Source organism: Vicugna pacos, chromosome 4 (genome assembly GCF_048564905.1).
Source record: "Vicugna pacos chromosome 4, VicPac4, whole genome shotgun sequence".
Classification (NCBI taxonomy): Eukaryota; Metazoa; Chordata; class Mammalia; order Artiodactyla; family Camelidae; genus Vicugna; species Vicugna pacos.
Window position 1 is genome coordinate 34,986,251 of NC_132990.1, and position 20,185 is coordinate 35,006,435.

Genomic DNA, 20,185 nt, shown 5'->3' on the forward strand with positions numbered 1-20,185 from the left:
TCCAGGAAAGAGGAACAGGAACATAAAACAGACACATCAAAGAGAAAAAATAATAGTAAAATGGAAAATAAATTTTAAATATATCAGTAATTACATTACATTTAAATTCACTAAATACTCCAAGTAAAAGATTAATATGCCAGCTGGATGTAATACCAAAATCCAGTTCTGTGCTGCAAAAAACAGTTACCATGCCTTAAATATAAACACACAGGAAGATTTAAAATAAAAAGATACAACGTAAACTCAAGTTAAAAAAAATTTTAAAAGGCCAGTGTAACTACTAAAATCAGAGCAGTTATTCTCTAAGGCAAGGATATATAACTAGATATACATCGATGACAAAAACAAGATGAGAGAGAGGAATTTCATAATAATACAGGAGTCAATGCACCAGGTAGACAGGCCCCTAAACATGGCTTCAAACATAAAGTGCTTTGGAATATGACGATAACATTAATTCAAAACAAAAAAACAAACAAAAAACACACCTTACCTTCCAAAACCAGCTCACACCAGGTTTCATCAGGGCTGAAATTTCACCAAGGCTCAAATCACTGTTAGGCTGACCTGCGGCTGAAAGCATTTCTACCATTCGCCTGGTCTCCAGGCTAGAAATCAGGAATCACCATTATTGAGGCAAATGTTCGCAGGTGAATCCAAGATGTCTGTAAAATGATGCTGATCAGAATGTGCTGAAGTGCAAAGCGATCTTGCAGACCACGTGCAATCTGTTCATCTTGCCAAGGAAGAAACAGATACTCATGACCGGCGAATGACTCGGCTAATGTCGCACCCTGGGGTGGTGGCAGAATGAGGAGTCGTCCCCGGGTCCTGAGTTCCAGTCCACGCTGCCAACTACCATTTCAGTTGCTGGGAAGCCTCTCCAATCTGTTTTTTGTTTTTTGTTTTTTTAATTCTTTCTCTCTCTTTCCTTTAATTGAAGTATAGTTGATTTACAACGTATTATCCGGTCTGTTTTAATTCTGTTACTACAGTGTAACTTAGCTTTATCTTCCACAGTGGCATTCATCCCCGCACCAAGCCAAAATGCTTTACAGGGGAAGAGTGCACTTTCACAGTTAAGTAACAGAAGAGAGAAGTTAACTACTGTTGATGTGAACGGAAAAACATTACACCAAACTCCGTCTGGAAGGACGGTTTGAGACTCGTTACCCACAGACACACACGTACCCCAAAGCTCTGTGCACCACACCACTTGCACTGCTTTCAGGCAGGATCACTTCGTCTCTGCTAACAGAGCCAGAACCGGGAACAGTGCGGCAGCGTGCCCCGTCTGGGGCAAAAACCCCTCCTTTACCACGAACCGCGGGATGCGGCTGACTGAAATCACGCGGGCAACACCTCACGGCCGCGAGGCTCCTTCGTCACAGCTGATACAGCCTGTGTCGAAATTGCGTTTCTTGTTCTGCTGTTTCCCATACAAACGTGGGCAAGAGGAAATCAGGCCACCGCACCCTCAGCGCCCCCTGCTGCGGGCATATGAGTCTCCAGACACGCTCCGTTTGCGCGGCTGCAGCTGCCAAATCCCCAGATGAGGGATTGTTTAAACAACTTGGTGACTTTCAGATGAAGGATACCAGCCACAGAAGTTTCAAGTGCTTCTGTGCAGCTCGGGCTGCCGGTGAAATACCAATTTCTGCTTTTTCTGAGAACAATTACTTGTGTTACTTCCCCCCAGACGGACCTTCAGGCGCGCCGCTCCTCCCGGCGAGGCTTCCCCGCGCAGCGCCCGCGCCGTCGATCACGCGCGCTGCCCCCGCGCAGGCGCCGCCGCGCCCAGGTGCATGCTGGGGCGTCCGCGCCGCCGGCGTCGCTGATTTGTGGACGGAAACGCGCTTCCCAGTTCCCAAAGGCGGACACTCTGAAGATGGATATGATGTATTAATTCTGTGTTTTTACAGATTTATGCTCTGCAGACGCAACTACATTTTTCCAAGAGAAGAAAGCAAGGACTGACTTCAGCTTTGGTACCTCAGGAAGGGCACGATGGGACTAGTGGGTCTTCCCGTCTCTTAAAGGAGGCAGCAGGGATTCCTGAAATGAAAAGGAAGAGCCTGCTGTTTGACCTGGAGTTTCTAAGACCCCACTTTTAAAACTTCACGTGGCTGATGTGGAAAAGCAACGTCGAAAGCGCCTATGGTAGCGTTCGGCAAATAAAAATAACTCAGTAAAAAATAGTCCCTTCCTTCTCTTTACATTTGCCCTTTCACCTCCGTCACCAAATATCAGATTTTTGTTACTGATGGTTTGGTAATAATGGTGAAATATAAAGATGGGTTTCCAATATTCAAAATAGCTTTTAAAAAATCTTGTATCTCTTTTTTTCTGTATTTATTTATTTATTTTTTAAAGTGACCGTTTCTTTTTATTTATTCATTTATATTTGGAGGGATAATTAGGCTTATTTGTTTTTAATGGAGGTGCTGGGGATTGAACCCAGGACCTTGTGGATGCTAAGCAGGCACTTTATCACTGAATTGTACCCCTACCCTGTCCCCCCAATCTGGTATCTTTGAGCAGCAGCTTATTATGAAAAGCCTAATCCCCATGAGTCAATCTAAGAAACTAGGCAGTTTTGTAGCAGAAACTTATCAGGAGAAATTTGTTTGTTTTTACCAAATATTTCCTGACGTTTAATAATTTTGAAAGTGACCAATGATAATACTTCCTACTATATGTAAACCGGTTTACAAAGCCTTTTCATATCCTTTATCTCTTTCGATCCCTTTAACAATCATGGGAAAGAGTCAGTGGAGGGACTGTCACTCCCATTTAATATATGAGAAACCAAAATGGCAAAGACAATGTGGCAAGGGGAAATAAGTTAGCAATAAATCTGGGAGGTGAGATGAGGGATAGTGGGGAAAGTAAGGGCAATAATATTTTCCCTGGTGAATGTTGGGTGTGCTTCCCAGACCCCGCCCTTCACTGAAAGATTAGTCGCCCTGCCTGTAAAAAGTGGTGTCAGCAGAAAGCCTCTGGCCATCAGCCCTTCAAGGTTTGCTTCAGCTACAAAGCCTCCTCACTCCAAATCGTGCCCCTTGCTGGGGCAGCAACCCACATTCAATAACTGAAGATATGGTTGTAAGAGCCTAGCCCTTCAGTCAAATTTGATGTAGCTCTAGTGAGTCATTTTAACTCCAGAGTGTCATAGCTTTGGTGACTCTGCAGCTTGACTCATCTGTCTATATAATCATGTTCCCTCTCCTCTTCCACAGGTACGAGCCAAGGGCACACCTGATAAATGCCTTGTACATTTAAGTTTGTCTCAGAGCTTCTTCTTAGAGAACCCAATGTGGGTCCACTGGTACCAGAACTGACTGGAGAAAAAAGGTGGCAAGATGGGGTTTTGGAGATTGATTACACACTCATTTCCTGGCTGTCAGTGAAGCCCCAATCACTATTAGTGAAATATTGAGTCTTTGGCACAAGGCAACTGTCCATTGTTAAATGGACACTTGGAGGTGAGCTGGGATGGTACATAGGTATACAGGTAGAAAGGAGTGTGTTAATTGGTACTCTATTTCAAGCTTTTGAAAACCATGTGGGAAAAGAAACTATAAGTACAATAGATTCCAATGGTTAATGCTAAGCTTGAATGACAGTCTAGAAAAAGATAATGAAAGTCTGAGAGCAATTAACAGGCAATTGAAAGTCAAACATGAAAATGAGAGGGCTCCTTGGTGGCATACGAAGACAATTTATCTCCTGCAGTGAAAGGGCAGAGGAAGCTTAGGACGAGGATCAAAACTTCACATAAGAGTAGTCAACTGTCACAGTCTGTTTGGGCTGCTTTAACAAACATGCCATAGACTGGGTGGCTTATCAACAACAAACATTTATTTCTCGTATTCTGGAATCAGAGAAGTCCAAGATCCAGGCACAAGCATACGTTGCGTCTGGTGAGGCCCACTCCCTGGTTTATAGACAGCTGTCTTTCTCCTGTGTCCTTACATGGTGGAAGGAGTATGGGAGCTCCTTGGAGCCCCTTTTACAAGGGCACTAATCCCATTCATGAGGGCTACATCCTCATAACCTAATCACTTCTGAAAGACTTCACCTCCAAATACCATCCCACTGGAGACTGGGTTTCAAAATATGAATTTTGAGGATGACATAAACAGTCTATACTACCCAGCACCAAAGAAGGTTAAATTCAGAGCCAAGGCAGTTCTGCTATTTCAAGTTCAGGGCCCTGGGTAAATCTGGGACCCTGACAAATAAGATGGAAACATCTGGGTTGGTATCCTGAAAATCTTGACTCCTTAGGCTTCCCTGAACTTCCTGAGTCTGAATAAGCAGACTACTACTCCCTAGTAATAGCTAGCACTGCCTCTGTGCCTGAAGGCCACAGAGACGCCTCTCTCCTGCAAGGTGACATGATTTCAGCTACATAATACAGGTTTTTGGAAGTATAATCACCTTGTTATTCATTAGATCCTCAGAGCTTATTCATCTCAGAACTGAAAGTTTCTGTCTCCAGCCTCTTCCTACTATTTCCCCCCCCACCCCAGTCCCAGGCAGCCACCACCCTACTCTCTATGAATTCAACTTTGTTTTATTTTAGATTCTACATGTAAGTGATACCATACAGTATTTGGCTTTCTATGTCTGGCTTATTTCACTTTGCCTGATGCTCTCCGGCTTCATCCGTGTTGTTGCAAATGACATGATTTCCTTATTTTTTAGGCTGAATAAATAAATACATATATATATACATATATATATGTACACATAATAAGTAATACATATATTATTATGTGGAATAAACACACATATATATACATACATACACTCATTTTCTTTATCCATTCATCTATCAGTGGACACAGCTTGTTTCCACACCTTGGCTATTGTGAATATTGCTGCAATGAACGTAAGAGTACAGGTATCTCTTAAAGATGATGATTTCACTTCCTTTGTATATATATCCAAGTGGATATATAGCCATAGTAAGATTACTGGATCATATGGTAGTTCTCTTAAAATTTCATGAGGAATCGCCATACTGTTTTCCATAGTGACTGTACCATTTTACATGCCCTCTGACAGGGTACAACATTTATCTTTTCTCCAAATCCTCATCAGTTTTTGTTACCTTTTGTCTTCTTGGTAACAGACTTCCCATCAGGTGTCGCATCTCACTGTGGTTTTGATTTGCATTCCCCTGACAGTTAATGAGGTCGACCACCATTTCATGTACCTTTGGGCCATCTGTATCTCCTTGGAAAATGTCTATTCAGGTTCCTTGCCCTTTTTTTTTAATTGTTTTGTGTGTGTGTGTATGTGTGTGTGTGTTTTGGTTTTAGTTTGAGTTCCTTGTATACTTTGGAAAAGTCATAATAAAATTTTAAAGACTGCGTACTCAGGGGATGCTGGAAATTAGCACCATCCACAAGATCTAAAGGGTGTAGGAATGTTGGTACCTGTTATATACTCTTTTAATTTACCAGTCTGGTCTCTGAAAAAAATAAGTGCATTCTAAAGGATGGCAAGAGATTTCTGTAAATGCAACTAAATAGTATCTCCATTTGCAGGTGCTAAGCCAGACGTGATATTTTTGCTAGGGGCAGATTAATACGGCCCTAGGTACATGGTATACAGCCACTGATTTCACAAGTGCATTCTTTTCTTCCTTCATTAAATAAGGAACCAGTAACCATTTGAATTCCTATGGAATGAACATCAATATACATTTATAGTTTTGCCTCAGGGCTATGTTAACTTTTCCTGTCCTCTGTCATAATATAGTTTGAAAAGATCTTAACCATTTGGACATTCCACAGAATATTACATTAATCCATACTTTGATAACATCATGTTTATTGGTCTAGGTGAACAAGAAGCAGCTGGCACAGTGGAGGCCTTGGTAAGACACACATACTTTGGCATTTAGTTACATCTTACAAAGATCAAGAGGCCTGCCATATTAGTAAAATTTTGAGAGGTCCAGTGCTTAGGGGCATGCTGGGACATCCCACCTAAAGTAAAAGTCAAATTATTGCATCATTTTTCTCCTACTACAAAGAATGAAGCACAGTGCAGGTTAGATCTCTTCATGTTTTGAAGGCAGCAGATTCTATACCTGGGGATGTTGCTTCAGCCCACATAAAGAAGGCTGATAGTTTTTAGAGAGCCCAAAGCAGGAAAGGGCCATGCACAGCAGGTTCAGGATGCAGTGCAAATATCCTGAAAATGTTATGGTACTAGAGATACCACTTCTAGGAGAAGATAGCTTATAGAGTTTATGGCATAGTCCCAATGGGAGATTAACAATATAGATGCCTGAGATTCTGGAGCAAGGCCATTTGCATTGGAGGATCATATGTTTTTTGAAAAGCAACATTTGACATGCAATTGATTTCTGATAGATACAGAGCATTTGACCATGGGATATCAAGTGACCATGCACCTGGAATAACCTATCATGAACTGAGTTTTGTCTAATTCACCAACTCATAAGATCAAGCAGTCCCAGTAGCATATATGTTGTAAGACTGACGTGGTACATCTAGAATAAATCACAAGCAGAGCCAAAGGGGAAAAGCAAGCCAGCTGGATGGATCCAGGCTCCAATATCATTGACTACTGTTGCACCAGCACTCCTCTATCAGATCACACCCAGAGTTGCATGCGGTAGTTAGGATAGGTTTCTTATGACCAACTGAGGAGAATAGGTTTCTTATGACTGAGGAGAAAAGAACCTATGTAATACAGATGAATGGGCTGGATCATTCTCTATGTCAAAGCAGAAAATGTATGGATATATAGCATCCTCACTCAGGGGTGGCCTTGAAAAAGAATTATAAGAGAAAATATTCCTAATGGGCAGAGGTTTTTGGAAATGCACTTGATCATCTACTCTTCTCTGGCCTGAGAAGAGCTCCAGGACCAGGTGTTTAGACCCTTCGTACTTAAGTGTCTGGGACACCATACCAAGTAAGCAACAAAAATCAGCAGAGAAGCTGGCTGAGTTGAGAGAAATATGAAATAGTGAAGGAAGGAGAGGAAGAATGTGGGAAAGATAAATGGCCTGAGATCTGAATATACACAGACTCATAGAGAGTGGTGAATGACTTGGGTGGCTGATCATGGACTTGGAAGGAGAAAGATTGGAAGACCACCACCAAGGTATCTGGGGGCAGGGGGTGGTGGCGGTAGAAAGCACATGTGCATGGGAGGGGATTCGGTGTGTGAAAATCTTTGTATTGCATGTTAATGCCCACCAAAGAGTCTCCATAGCAGTAGAGCGAGCAGACACCAATTAGACAAAATGACTTGGTCAGCTGATGTCAGCCAGCCTCTGTTTTTGGCCACCCTAGTTTTAGCCTGATGGACGGTTGAGCAAAGTGGCACCGTCACAGGGATGGAGATAGCTCATGTTCCAAAAGCACAGACTCCTACTTACAAAAGGTGACCTAGAAACAGTTGCCACTGAATGTCCAATCTATCAGCAACAGAGACCAATGCTGAGTTCCCTATATGGTATTACTCCCTCAGGAAACCACTTGGCCACTTGGTGGCAAGTTGACTGCACTAAACCTTTTCAGAAAATGGCACATATTCATTTTGAGAAAAACAGACAGATTTTTCAGATATGAGTTTGCCTTTCTTGCTCATGGGAACTCAGCAAAAGCACTATCCAAAGCCTTATAGATTGTTTGATTCACCACCATAGAGTTTTACATATCTTAGAGTTAGACTATGGGTTCCTATAAAGCAGAGGCAGTGAGAAAGTATAGACCTTGAGATCCACTGGTCATACAATGTATCTCACCATCTGGACACTGCTGGCATGATAGTGTGTTGGAACGTCTTGCAGAAGGCATGGCTGAACTACCAATTCAGAAACAATACTTTATTATAAGGATGGTGGGCCAACCTCTAGGACACAGTATCAACCTTGAACCAATGATCTGTGTAAGGGGCTCTGTCTCCAACAGTCAGAACACATGAGCCTGTGAATCAACGTGTAGAAATAGATGTGGTCCAACTTTCACTCTCAATGGCCTAATTCGGAAATTTATGCTTTCCATCCTCACAGCTTTGACATCTGCGGGTTTAGTGGTCCTGGACACCCAAGGAGGAGCATTTCAGCCAAGAAACACAGAGTAATTGAATTGTAAGTTAAGATTGTTATCTACTAATTTCTTGGATTCTTGTGTTTTAAGGACCAGCAGGTAAGAAGAGGAGATGTCACCTTTGTGTTTGACACTCAGGAGACCTATTTGGATGTTTCTTGGTATTCCATTACCTGATGATGAATGTTAAAAGACAAATAAAGTAAGTCTGACCTGAGAAAGGCACCAGAATCAGGTGTTTAAATCCATCAGGCTTAAGGATCTGGGTCACTATACCAGGTCAGCAACCAAGACAAGCAGAAATACTAGCAGAGGTGAGGGGAATCCGAAATGAATAATCAAAGAGGGTGCGGAAGAGTATCTGTTTTGGCCCTGAGACCAGCCACAGCAGCCGGGACTATATTTTGTCCCACTTTCACCACCCCACTCCCACCCCAGCAAGGAAAAAATGCTCACTGGAATCCCGGAATTGCTAATTCCAGAATGTATATGAAGAAGTGGATCCAAGCAAGGCGGACTGAGGTGGACAGTGTGTTGTGCCACAAAGATTCCCACTTTAAGGAGAGAATTTTCACCCTAGCTACTAGGGATTCTATCAGCAGACAGCATTCACCTGTCACACATCAGCTGTAGAACGCCACCAAGCCTAGGCTCATACTGCTTCCTGAGGCAACTGCCATTTAATGACTAATTGATATTAAGCTATAGAGGCCGGGCCATTTCAGACAAGATGAGATCCTGCTGACGGCCACATTAGCTCTAGGTCTTCTCATGGGTGTGGCTGAGGCTATTACTGGGCCTGAAAAGCAAAAAACCACTTGTCCAATATTGTTCCCTTCTCCCCTCTTCCAAAGGTATCATCCCAAGGGTACTCTACCATAAACATCCTGCATGTTAAAGTCTGTCTTAGAGTCTGCTTTTTGGAAAACCCAACTGGTTCTTCAGAACGCTTTCATCTACATTATCTTCTCTGCTCTTCGCAGTAGCCCTGTGAGATAGACAAGGAAGGTGTTATTTTATAGGTAGAGAAGAGGCCCAGAGAGGTTAACTGGATTTTCCAAAGTCTAACAGTTAGCTTATCAGTGTAAGATCCATCAGTGGCACCCTGGACAGTTGCCTGTCTCCTTTTCTTAAGCCACCATATGCCTTTTCCATAAGGAGGGGAGCCAGGCTGAGTTGCAATGTCATCCTGCTGTGACAATGACATGCCTCCATCTTAAGACTCATTCTGTCAAAGGTGCTCCAGGAGATGTCATCACAGCACCATCAAGGCAATTTATAACCAGGAGAGAGGAATGTTTTAATGATGTTGTTATGATATATTGTCACTGTAAAGGCTTATTAAAAAGTAGACCATGCTAATAAAATGCAAAGGTTGTCACTTACAATGAAAAACCTGGTGATTTAGAAGTAGTGCCCAACTTCTGGATCATCTTTTAGACAATGGGATAAATCAAAACAAGCAAGGTGTCGTGTGTTCGGAATTGCATTGCTAACTCTGATCTCAGCACTGGATGTATCCTGTCATTATTGGTTAATTGGTCTGTGACTGTCTAGGGTCCTTATCTAAATGACTTGATATCTTGAAACAGTGCTGTGTGTGGAATTGTTTTTTCTCGGCATACCCCTAGAGGCAACATTCAGACCTCACCGTAAGGCTCAGAGGTGGAAGACTGTGGAGTGATGTGGGTGAAGAAACACTGTGTGTGATGTGATGTGCTTTGAAGCACAGGAGGTCTGAATTCTAAGCTGAGCTTAATTCCTTGTATGCCCCTGTACTCATCAAAGTCTCTTTCCGGGCCTCACAGCTCCTTATCCCAAGATGATCATCAAGTCCCTCCCAGTGCTGTGACTTTGAGCTGCTGATACACATCTTCTCCAGTGTTTCCCTTTGGCCTCAGGTGCACTGTAGCTTGGGGATGGAATCAACAATGATTTCCAGAGTTAAAAGCAATAAATCTGCTACCCAAGGTGACTGTGGTAGAACTTAAGAACCATCCAGTTTCTTCATGTCATGTAGGTAAGCAAGAGAGTCTAGGACTGGGACTGGGATTGTCAGTGGCAATGGTACAGGGAGGTGGTATGGTAGAGTGGCTCATGTCACTGGGCCTGCATGACTATGGGACCTTGGGCAAGTTCAGTACAATGTATGGGACTTAGTATACCCAACTGTATAATGGTAAAGATCTACATCAGAGTATTTTTATGAGAGATTTAATAAAGTCATATATACAAACGGCCAAGTATACAATAAATGCTCAGTGGATATTGCTTCTGTCCCCCTCTTTTCCACCTCTTCCAAATTTTTGAGAAAGTGGTCTGAAACAAAATGAAAACCTCTATTTCCAAGCCCCTGAAGAAGAATATAGCAAATAGGAATCTGAGGGCAGGCATGGATCATCCATATAAGGATAATTTAAGTAAGTGGCAATAGTACCCCCTGGTTAAGGGAGAAATTATTATTGAAAATCTAAGCAAAAATAGCCTCCAGGTTAAGGGAGTAGTTGACTGTTGCTAGTGTGATTTTAGGGCGTGAGGCGATACCACGAGCTACCAACTCTCTTACCCTCTTTAATAATTTCCTGAAGCCTATATTTTTCTTGTTTTTACTAAAAGCAGAGATATTCACCATTCTTGTAAGAAGCAATGATTTCATTTATTTATTTTTATTACTGCAATTGTAAGATCAGTCTGCAGTGGGTCATGAATAAAAAGAAAGAACCAAGTGTCAGTTGATAAGGAAAGGGGGACCAGCCTCATAATGGTTTCTCTCTTTCCTGCTGGGAATCTTAACAAACCCATAGGCACCTGTTTTCCTCTTTTCATCTATTTTCCATCCTGAGTAGTGCTTTTAACCTTATGTTGAGGCCCAAAGAGAGCATCAAACTGTAAAGGTTCAGAAGAGGAAAATCTGCTGACAGATGCAGAAACCTGCCTGTGGTGGCAACAAACTACAGCATCCTTCCCTGGAGATGGTATGAATCTATGAGTCTGTAATCCAGCAGTAGCCACAAATGGAGACACCATGCCAACTGCCTGCTCTTAAAGAAGCCTGGCAGGAGAACTCTCCCAGGTATGATTCTAAGGTTTCCAGACAGGTGCCAATGGCTGCTTAGGGATCTTAGTTCAATGTTTAGTTCCCTATTAAAAAAATACAGACATTCTTGAAAGAGTTGACATCAAAAAACATTCTTGGGAATTTTATCCCGATGTGAAGGCAGGACTTGAGAGCAGATTTTTGAAAGGAAGAAGAGAAGAGAAGAGAAGAGAAGAGAAGAGAAGAGAAGAGAAGAGAAGAGAAGAGAAGAGAAGGGAAGAGAAGAGAAGGGAAGGGAATTTGAAAAGTCTCATGGCTTGAGGACTACACCTTTTAAGAGGGAAAAAGGAAAGTTGACGCCAACCGTGCCCCTGTCAGCATTTTGTTTAGGCCAGCAAGGCAGGTGGACTCTTTCCTTAGTTATTCCATGGAAGCCGTTCATACTGCAATGGCTGCTATCTGGCATCCAAATGAGAAGAGTGAGGACTTCCAGGTCCAGTGAAGTCAATAACTCTCAAAAGTAACACAGCTAATACACTGCAAAATCAGAGTTAAGGCCCATGTCTGTTACCTGCTTCTTCATCTGTGAAAATTACATCTTTGAAGAGCTTTCACAAGAATTTTATGAGGTAACATACACAAAATGGCGCCTGAGCTGAAACACTACAAAACTCTACATAGAATGTTAACTTACTTGCCCAGAAGGCTTCACTCAGTATTTGGCACATAGTAGGTACTCAATAAATATTAATTTTTAATTTTTTTTTAAGGAAGGCTTTGGTTCCTCTATTTTGATCAGAATTTTTCTAACCAAGATAGAATCAAAATGTGTTAGAATTTTTTTTTTTCTGGAGAAATTTTTCATGAGTTCAATATGATCTTACTCTTCCCCTACTGGCTGAACCATTTGAAGTCCATTTTATTTTCTACTGTCTGACTCTGACAACATGTTTGACACTCTTTAATTAATTAGTTCCCTTCCAGCCCTTGCCTGCTGGGACCTGCTGGCCAACTTTGGCATGTACTTCCAAGTTGGTGACCCTTGGGTGCTGCATGTCTGTTTTGTGACTGGTGTAACCTGTCAGCACTTCCCTTTTAGAAACTTTTTTTTTTCACCTTTTGTGTCTGTTTTCTTCTTCCATGACAGGCTCTGGCAGAACCTCGTTCTTTTGCAGTGGGATTCCAAAGAGCAAACTAAACATCCAATTGCTTTTCTGATTACTGCAAGAATAAAAGAGGTTTAATCCCACATTGAAAGCAAAGCTATGTAATGACTGTTGACATTGGAACAGCAAACATTGGCAAAACTATTAGGAGAATAGCAGATTGTGGGTAATATTTTACCTTTGCCTAAGGGAGTCTTTAAAGGATATTAAGAGAGGGTGTATCTATGAGAATGTATCAGAAGATATCAAGTTTAAGAAAAGATTCTATTTATAGAAGCCATCCTGCCATGGACATGGCCACCTTTCCCGAATTCTCACACCCCAGCCGCCATGTTGGGGCAATGTGAACACAGGAGGTAGATGAAGAAAGAGGAAAATCAGAAATTCTCTCATTCAAATCCTGCATCATGAACTTCTCATTGAAGACTAGTTCAGAATTAACCTTCTCTGTGATGTTTTACTCCTCACAGACAATAAGTGACTCTTTACAAATCCCATAGTTCTTTGTAAATATCTCTGTTCTGGTGTTTCAAATGCAAAATCCTTTCATTTTCATTATTTGGTGTCTCCCAGGTACTGTGAATGCTCTGAACCACATGTGCCTTACTGATATCTATATCCCTCACACAGTAGTGTCTCTGACATATGGCTAATACTTAATAAATGCTGAATGAATTCATGGTTAATTGAACCTTGAATAGACGTTTTGTTCCATCTGTGATATATTATGGACACAAAATAAGTATCACTTTCCAGTCAATCATCACTAGGAGTATTTTGCTGAAGCCTAGCTGCCCTCCAAGAGCCTGCAGGAGCAAAGCTGTGAAGGTTCTCTACAGTTGGTCATTGACATGGACCCTTAACCAAATAGCACTGGATCTTCTAGTAGGTAGCAAAATCATTTTATATCTAGAAGAGACTGTTAAATCCTTTCTTTAGATGTCTCATTATATGGATAAGGAAACTGAGTCCTAGGAAAGTAGTGTCAAGTTCAGTTTTACACTGCTGTGTGATGGAAGATCTGAGGATAGAACTCATGTACCCTGAAGGGAACAGTGCTTCCTTTTTTGATTGTGGTAAAAATACATAACACAAAATTTACCATTTTACTCACTTTAAGTGTTCAGTTCAGTAGCATCAAGTATAGTTACATTGCAGTGAAACCATTACCACTCTTCATCTCCAGAGCATTTTTATCATCTCAAATTGGAATTCCACATCCATTAATAACTTCCCATTCCCCTATTCCCCCGAACCTTGATAACCATTATTCTATTCTAATTTCTGTCTCAATGAATTTGACTACTTTAGGTATCTTATGTGAATGGAGTCATATAATATTTGTCCTTTTGTGTCTGGCTTACTTCACTTAGCAAGCATATTCAAGGTTCATCCATGTTGTAGGATGTATCAGAATTTTATTCCTTTTTAAGTCTGAGTAATATTGCATTATGTGTAAATACTACATTTTTATTCATGCATTCATCCGCCAATGGATATGTGGGTTATTTATACCTTTTGGCTGTTGTGAATAGTACTATTATGAGCATTGGTTTAAAGTATCAGATTAAATACCTACTTTCAATATTTTGGGTATATACCTACAAATGGAATTTCTGGAGAAGAGTGTGTTCTTGCTTATACCATGATGCCTCAAATCCTAGGCAGACTGGAGCCTATACTGATATCAATATTTGATTTAGCCATCTTTTCCCTAAATATTTAATGGAAAGATGATTGGATCTTGGAATGGGTTCCAGTTCAATCAAGTTCTTCAAGTATATTCTGAGTATCTGCTGTGTGTCAGGCTCTGTGCTAGGGGCTTAAGATCCACAGGTAGTAAGACACAGTAACAGACTAGCAGGACAAGCACAACACATGAGATACAGGCACTAATAGAGAACACTGAGTGGAAGAGAGGAGGGAGTGATTGATTATAGTGAGTCGTCGTGGGAGCATTTTGGGAAATTGATCAGTAAAGCCTTCAGAGTCAAAGAGATGACACCTAAGTCAGGTTGAAGGATAAATAAGAATTCAACAGTAAAATTAAAGTTGAGAAACTGCATATTCAAAAACAGGAATGTGAAAAGTCATTGTGTATAGTTAAATATGACTTAGGCATAAAATGTGAGTAAAGAAAAACAGCTGAAAATGAGTCGAGGAAGCCAGATAGAGACCAATCATGAAGGGCCCTGAACACTGTGGTGAGGAATTTAAATTTTACATTTTACTTTTTAGACCAATGTTGCTGCTGAAGGATTCCAAAGAACATGACATGATGAGAATGGTGCTTTAGATAGATCACTCTGGTCTCCATGTAGGCTGATCTTAAAGTGTGAGGGGGGTCTCGTTATGAGTAAGCACTCTTACTCTTTGTAACACTGCAAGTGACAGAGAAAGAACATCTAAGCCGAGATGATAAAGAACGTTGAGATCTAGGATTTGGTTACTGATGAACTGATTTTAGGGGAGGAGAGGGACGTTGGATGAAATGTAGCTAAGGATGACTCCAAGGTTATGGATCTGGTAACTGAGCTGTTGAGTAGAGCCAATCACTGGCGTGAGAGACTCAGGATGATCAGAATCAGATAAGTAAGAATAACTAGTTCCCTCTCAAGGTAGAGAAGATAAGTAATAAACTGCAAGTCAAAGATAAAAATTTAGCTCCAATTAGTTTGTAAGAAATAAATTACTCTCACTACTTTTTCAGCAAGGACTTAATACATGGAATTAAGTGTTCATGAAATCATGGGAAAGGCTGGAGGAGAAGGCCCTAAATTGGATTTCCAGGAATAATGCCCAGAAAAATGGCTGCAGAAATAATGTGTTAGGAAAGCTACAATCATCATCATAATTAGGCTCAGTCAAGTAATCAGGAAGCCACTACTGCCACTGCTGCAACTGCCTCTGGATATAGAGGAAGCCAGTGACTGGATGTTACACAACTTCTGCAAAGAAACTGAACGCCTCCACGATTGTGCTCACCAGCAATAACAATCAAAAGCAGCCAATAGATGGCTTTGACCTCACTTTTGCCTTTCAAGAAGTACATCTTTTCTTGATTATGTTGGTGGATGCACAATTCTGTGAATATACTAAAAGCTATCAAATTATACACTTTAAACAGATGAATTGCATGGTATGTGAATCCTATCTCACCAAAAATGTGATAGCTCACATAGTTTCTAATTTGAAGAACCTATTCTGTATCCTGAAACCTAGCTGCAAGGGAGGCTGGGAATGTAATTTTTAACTTTCCAACCATATGGGAAGATAAAATAGTAAGAGATTGAAGTGAGTGTTGAGCAAACCAATCTTTGCTTTCCTTCCAATGGGGGTGGATGAGTTTTCCTAATGGGACTTTATCAGAAAAGGGACAAAAGGGGAAGGGCAAATAAAGATCTGGAATGTCAGTACTTCACGGAAGACAGAAAAAAATATCCAAGATATGAAACTGAAAAGGAATGATCAAGATGGTAAATGAAGAACCAGGGATACACCGTCCTAGAATTCAAGAAGGATTCAAAGTTGAGATTCAGGAAGGAGGGAGGTCACAGAGGTAAGGAATACAACATTACTTCTTAGGTAGGTAGGCTGGGCAAGGCACTTAACCTCTTTGTATCTCACGTTCTCCATCTTTAAAGTGGGGATGATTACAATGGCATTTGTCCCTCCTACTTAACTTTTATGGAAGATCAACTGGGACAATACATGTACAATTGAATTGCAAACTATCTTCTATTAACGTTAGTTGTGATTATTCTTAACAGGTTTGTGACTCCTTTACTGCTAATATGTGCCTTAATATTGGGGCATTTTCCTAGCATCTAATTAAACAAAAAGTCTTCATACCCTAATTTGGCCATTTTATCTCAGAAGGAATGAAGAATGACTGCTCCCAGCTACCCATATGTCATCCATGCTCATCCATGAAGACTGTCATAAAGCATTCTCCTCAGCCAACATCTTCCTATAAAGATCTGAAAACTGATTTACAAATGTAAACTACCTACTTCCCACAGCAGTCCTCCACAGTCATAGTTAGCTGAAAGACAGGTTCACAAAGTCAGCAGACACATGGAGCATGGCTCTCTCCTATGTTCAACCCCCTCTGGTCCCCATCGCACCCCTTCCTGCCACTGCCATTTACCAACTCTCAAATATCGACAGCCTGTGTGCTCGGGAGTGGGATTCCAATCATTTCACTTCTTAAGGCACTCAGTTGCATTTGTAACACACCAGCTGTTTCTGAGAACACATTCTTAATATAGGAACAGCAAGAAATTCTGCTGTAGCTGTCCCAAGCCGTGCTAGAGTGCTATCACGGCAGTAACATCTTGTGGAAGAATAAAAATCAAAGCTGAATCTTTAGGGAACTTGGCCAGCTTCACTCTCCGAATGTCTTTTTCACCCTAGGTTTGCTCTCATCACAGGATGCAGGCCTGGTTACTCCTTGGAGAACAGGATCAGATAAGGTGGATCTGACCACACCAGGACATAGTGCAGAAAGAGCACGTAAATCCCAAGCAACATATCTAGGAGGAAGGAAAATCAAAGTGAGGATTCAGAACTGCTTAGACAGTCTGTTAGTCAGAAGCCCTGTACAGAGTAGCAATAATGTCCCTGCCATTTCAAAGGCCTTTGTTACAAAAAACAAATGAAAGTGGATTTTTTGGTCTAGAAATATGGATCTTTATTTTCACTATGGATGATCAGAATGCACCATTTATCTTAAGGATGACTTGACATTTGTTGATCTTTTATTAGGGTAAGTATGGTAGTTAAGAGCATGGACTTTGGAGCCAGGCTGTCCTGGATTATTGGATTCCTGGATTTGCCATTTCCCAGCTATGTAAACTTAAGTAAATTACATGACCTTCCAGGACTTAATTTCTATATCTTTTAAGAAAATAATTCATTTAAAGTGCTTAGCACAATGATTGACCCATATTAAGATAAATGTAAGCTATTATTATTCCTACCTGTAATTTTGCCTTAAGAATGCTGGAATATCTTTCAAACCATTCAAATAAATAAATAAATTTATCATAAATAAGAAGAGATGTTCTCCTTAAGATTATTAATGCTCTAAACTAGATTGAGTAGAAGCAAAAGCCTGTCTAATATGACCTTACTTTCTTCTTCTGAACACTTTTGTCATGGTACTGTTCGCAAATCGGCCCTGTCCTTCTGGGGATATTTATACAAATTGGCAATCTTGCCTGTCTTCTTAAGCAAGGTGAACTTGCTCAATAAAAGTGAACATTGGTGATGGAGGAAGAAAAAGTTCATTAGCAATAAGGGATGGAGGATGTCTGTTGACCTAATACGAGATGAAGTTCCTATACTGTTTTTAACCAAGTGAATACTCACTGATTTCATTATATAAAACACGACCCCCAGGTCTCAGTGGTTTCACATGGTAAGACTGTCTTTCTTACCCATGTCAGAGCCCAACATGGGATGGAACATATGTGGTAGAGTTGGGAGGGCACAGTGAGGCCTCTGCTCCATGCTGTCATTCAGGGACCACACTCCTTGTATCCTGGGACTCCACGTGCTTTAGGGCCTCGTGCTCTGCTGCCCCCATCCAGTGGAAGCGGAAAGACAGTATATGCAGGGCATGGGATCAGATCTGGAAGTTAGCCAGAAGATAATTACATGGCTCTACTTAGCTGGGAGGGAAGCTGGGAAATGTGTTTCCAGAAGGCAAAGGAATTAGGGTTTTCTCAGCCCACAAGGATGCTAGGCCCTCTGTTGCTCACCTGAACATTTAATCCTTGGCTTCTCCTTAAGATAACATTTCCCTTTGAGATCCCCAAGCTTTGATCAGTCCTTCCACATGGCTCTACATCTTAAACACATGTAATAACCTCAACAGAAATGTTAAAACTTCAAGAAAACTTGATTTTTTTTTATTTTAGTATCCCAGATCACTTCTAATAATACATCCAGTAACAGTTTAAAAATTTCCTACTGAATTTATAGCTGTAGGCACCCCCTAAACATTGGCATCCAGGAGGGGTCAGGATAAGCACTGATGTTAGAGCCCATCATTTTCTTTCAGGTTTTGGGATGCCCTTTGGGTTCTGGAGGACAGTCTCCTAATGGTACACACATTTTTATTATTAATAAGCACATTTAACTATAGAGTCGTAAGCATGGATTCCTGCTTGGCAATTCGAGCACACCTTTAGCCACCTGGTCCTCATACATGCTGACCAGAACAGCTCACAGCAGAGCCAGGGGCCCCTCCCACACTCTAGACGGTGGAGCAGAATGAGACGAGGAGATGCAGAAGCAAATGAATGTCTCCGTATGTCATCCAACCTTAGGGAAGGCAGAGCAACACAGACATGTGAGCATAGTGAACGGAACTCAGATGGGATCTTTGAGAACAAGGACAGGACATGGTGAGGAAGGACAGTGAAGCCTGTCCATTGTCACGTTCCAGAAGCAGTGCTCCAGGCAAGCTGGACACCCAACCTGGCGCAACCTTTCAGATGCCCAACACCTCCTTCCATTTCAGAAAGTGACTCTGTTGTGGTTTCACTCCTTAAGTGGGTACCGAGCTGAGTGACAGCATCTGGACCCTCAAGGGAGCTGAACTCCTACCTGAGAATGACCAGAGTTGATGCCTTGCAGCATAAGGGTTAGTCACCTTGCCCTCCCCTCCCCATATGACAGCCCGCCTCTGGATTAATGCCGATTTCACTTCTCTTAGCAAAGATGCACCGAAATTTAAGTGAAAGGAATCAACAAGCCTCTGTAGGGAGCTTCAGTTTTTGCTGACAGCAATCCCCTCCCCCACCTCGGCCAGACTGTCTTCCGGTTCCCTCCCCCGTAAATCCTGTCTAGTTTCTGGGCCTCATATGGGAACTCTCTCTGTCCTGTGCACTGTCTGGGGAGTGCCTGTCTGGACTTCTGCTCTGCAGAGCCTCTTTTAACAACACCATGAAGTTACCCCCACCCCCACCCCTGTCACCAGCACCACCGCCAGATCTCTAAGAGCCTGAGTGTGTTGTGTGCTTATGCGCAGACAGATAAGGAGAGAGGCTCTGGCCATCCAGCCGAGCCTGCCTTGGTCGGTGCTGCAATGCAGAGAGAGCCTGCAGTTACTGGGGTAGCCAACCTCCACAGCCCCTGCCACACTCTGCTCCTCTAGGAGACAGTAATACATTACAGGTGTCATAACTTTTCCTCAGAATCAGACTGCCTGGGGAACTGTAAATCTAAATCATGGCTGCCCTCAGGAAACCTGTGGGCCTGTAAACACAGTGAAATGAGTGAGATGAAAGCATCTGAGGGAGAAAATGAATTTCTGGCATCCCACTGAAGTCTATTTCATTTTTACAGTCTGGTCGCCCCCCGTGGCAGGGGCAGCGTTGGCGAGGGACAGGCTGCCTCCTGACTGACAGCTGACAAGCGTGGCTCCTCCTGGAAGCCTTGGCTCCGGGGCCTAATCAAGAGACAAGAGCTGAGGCAGATTTCGAGTGTCCCCGGCACAGCTCACTGTGCCACCTAGGACGCCGCCAAGGCCACGGCGGCTTTTCTTTTGGGGAGGCTGGGCCTGCCTGAGGCAGCATTTGTAATCAAGGCCATTCTTCAGGCCAGAGCCTAGCACTGGAGGTGGGATATGTGAGAGGGAAGAGAGAGGGTAAGAAAGAAAGGTAAGTTGGAGAATGAGAGACAGAGGAAGGAAGAGAAGGGGCTCCCCCCAGAATGCACCGAGGCTGGGTGCCTGCAGAAAGGCGGCAGCTGGTTGGAAGACTGCTCAGGGCAGTGAGTGCCTCCCACTGCACTGTTGCAAGCATAAAGCCAGAGCTAGGAAGTCATTGAAATCATAATAATAATGGTAACAATAACAATGTTTTTAA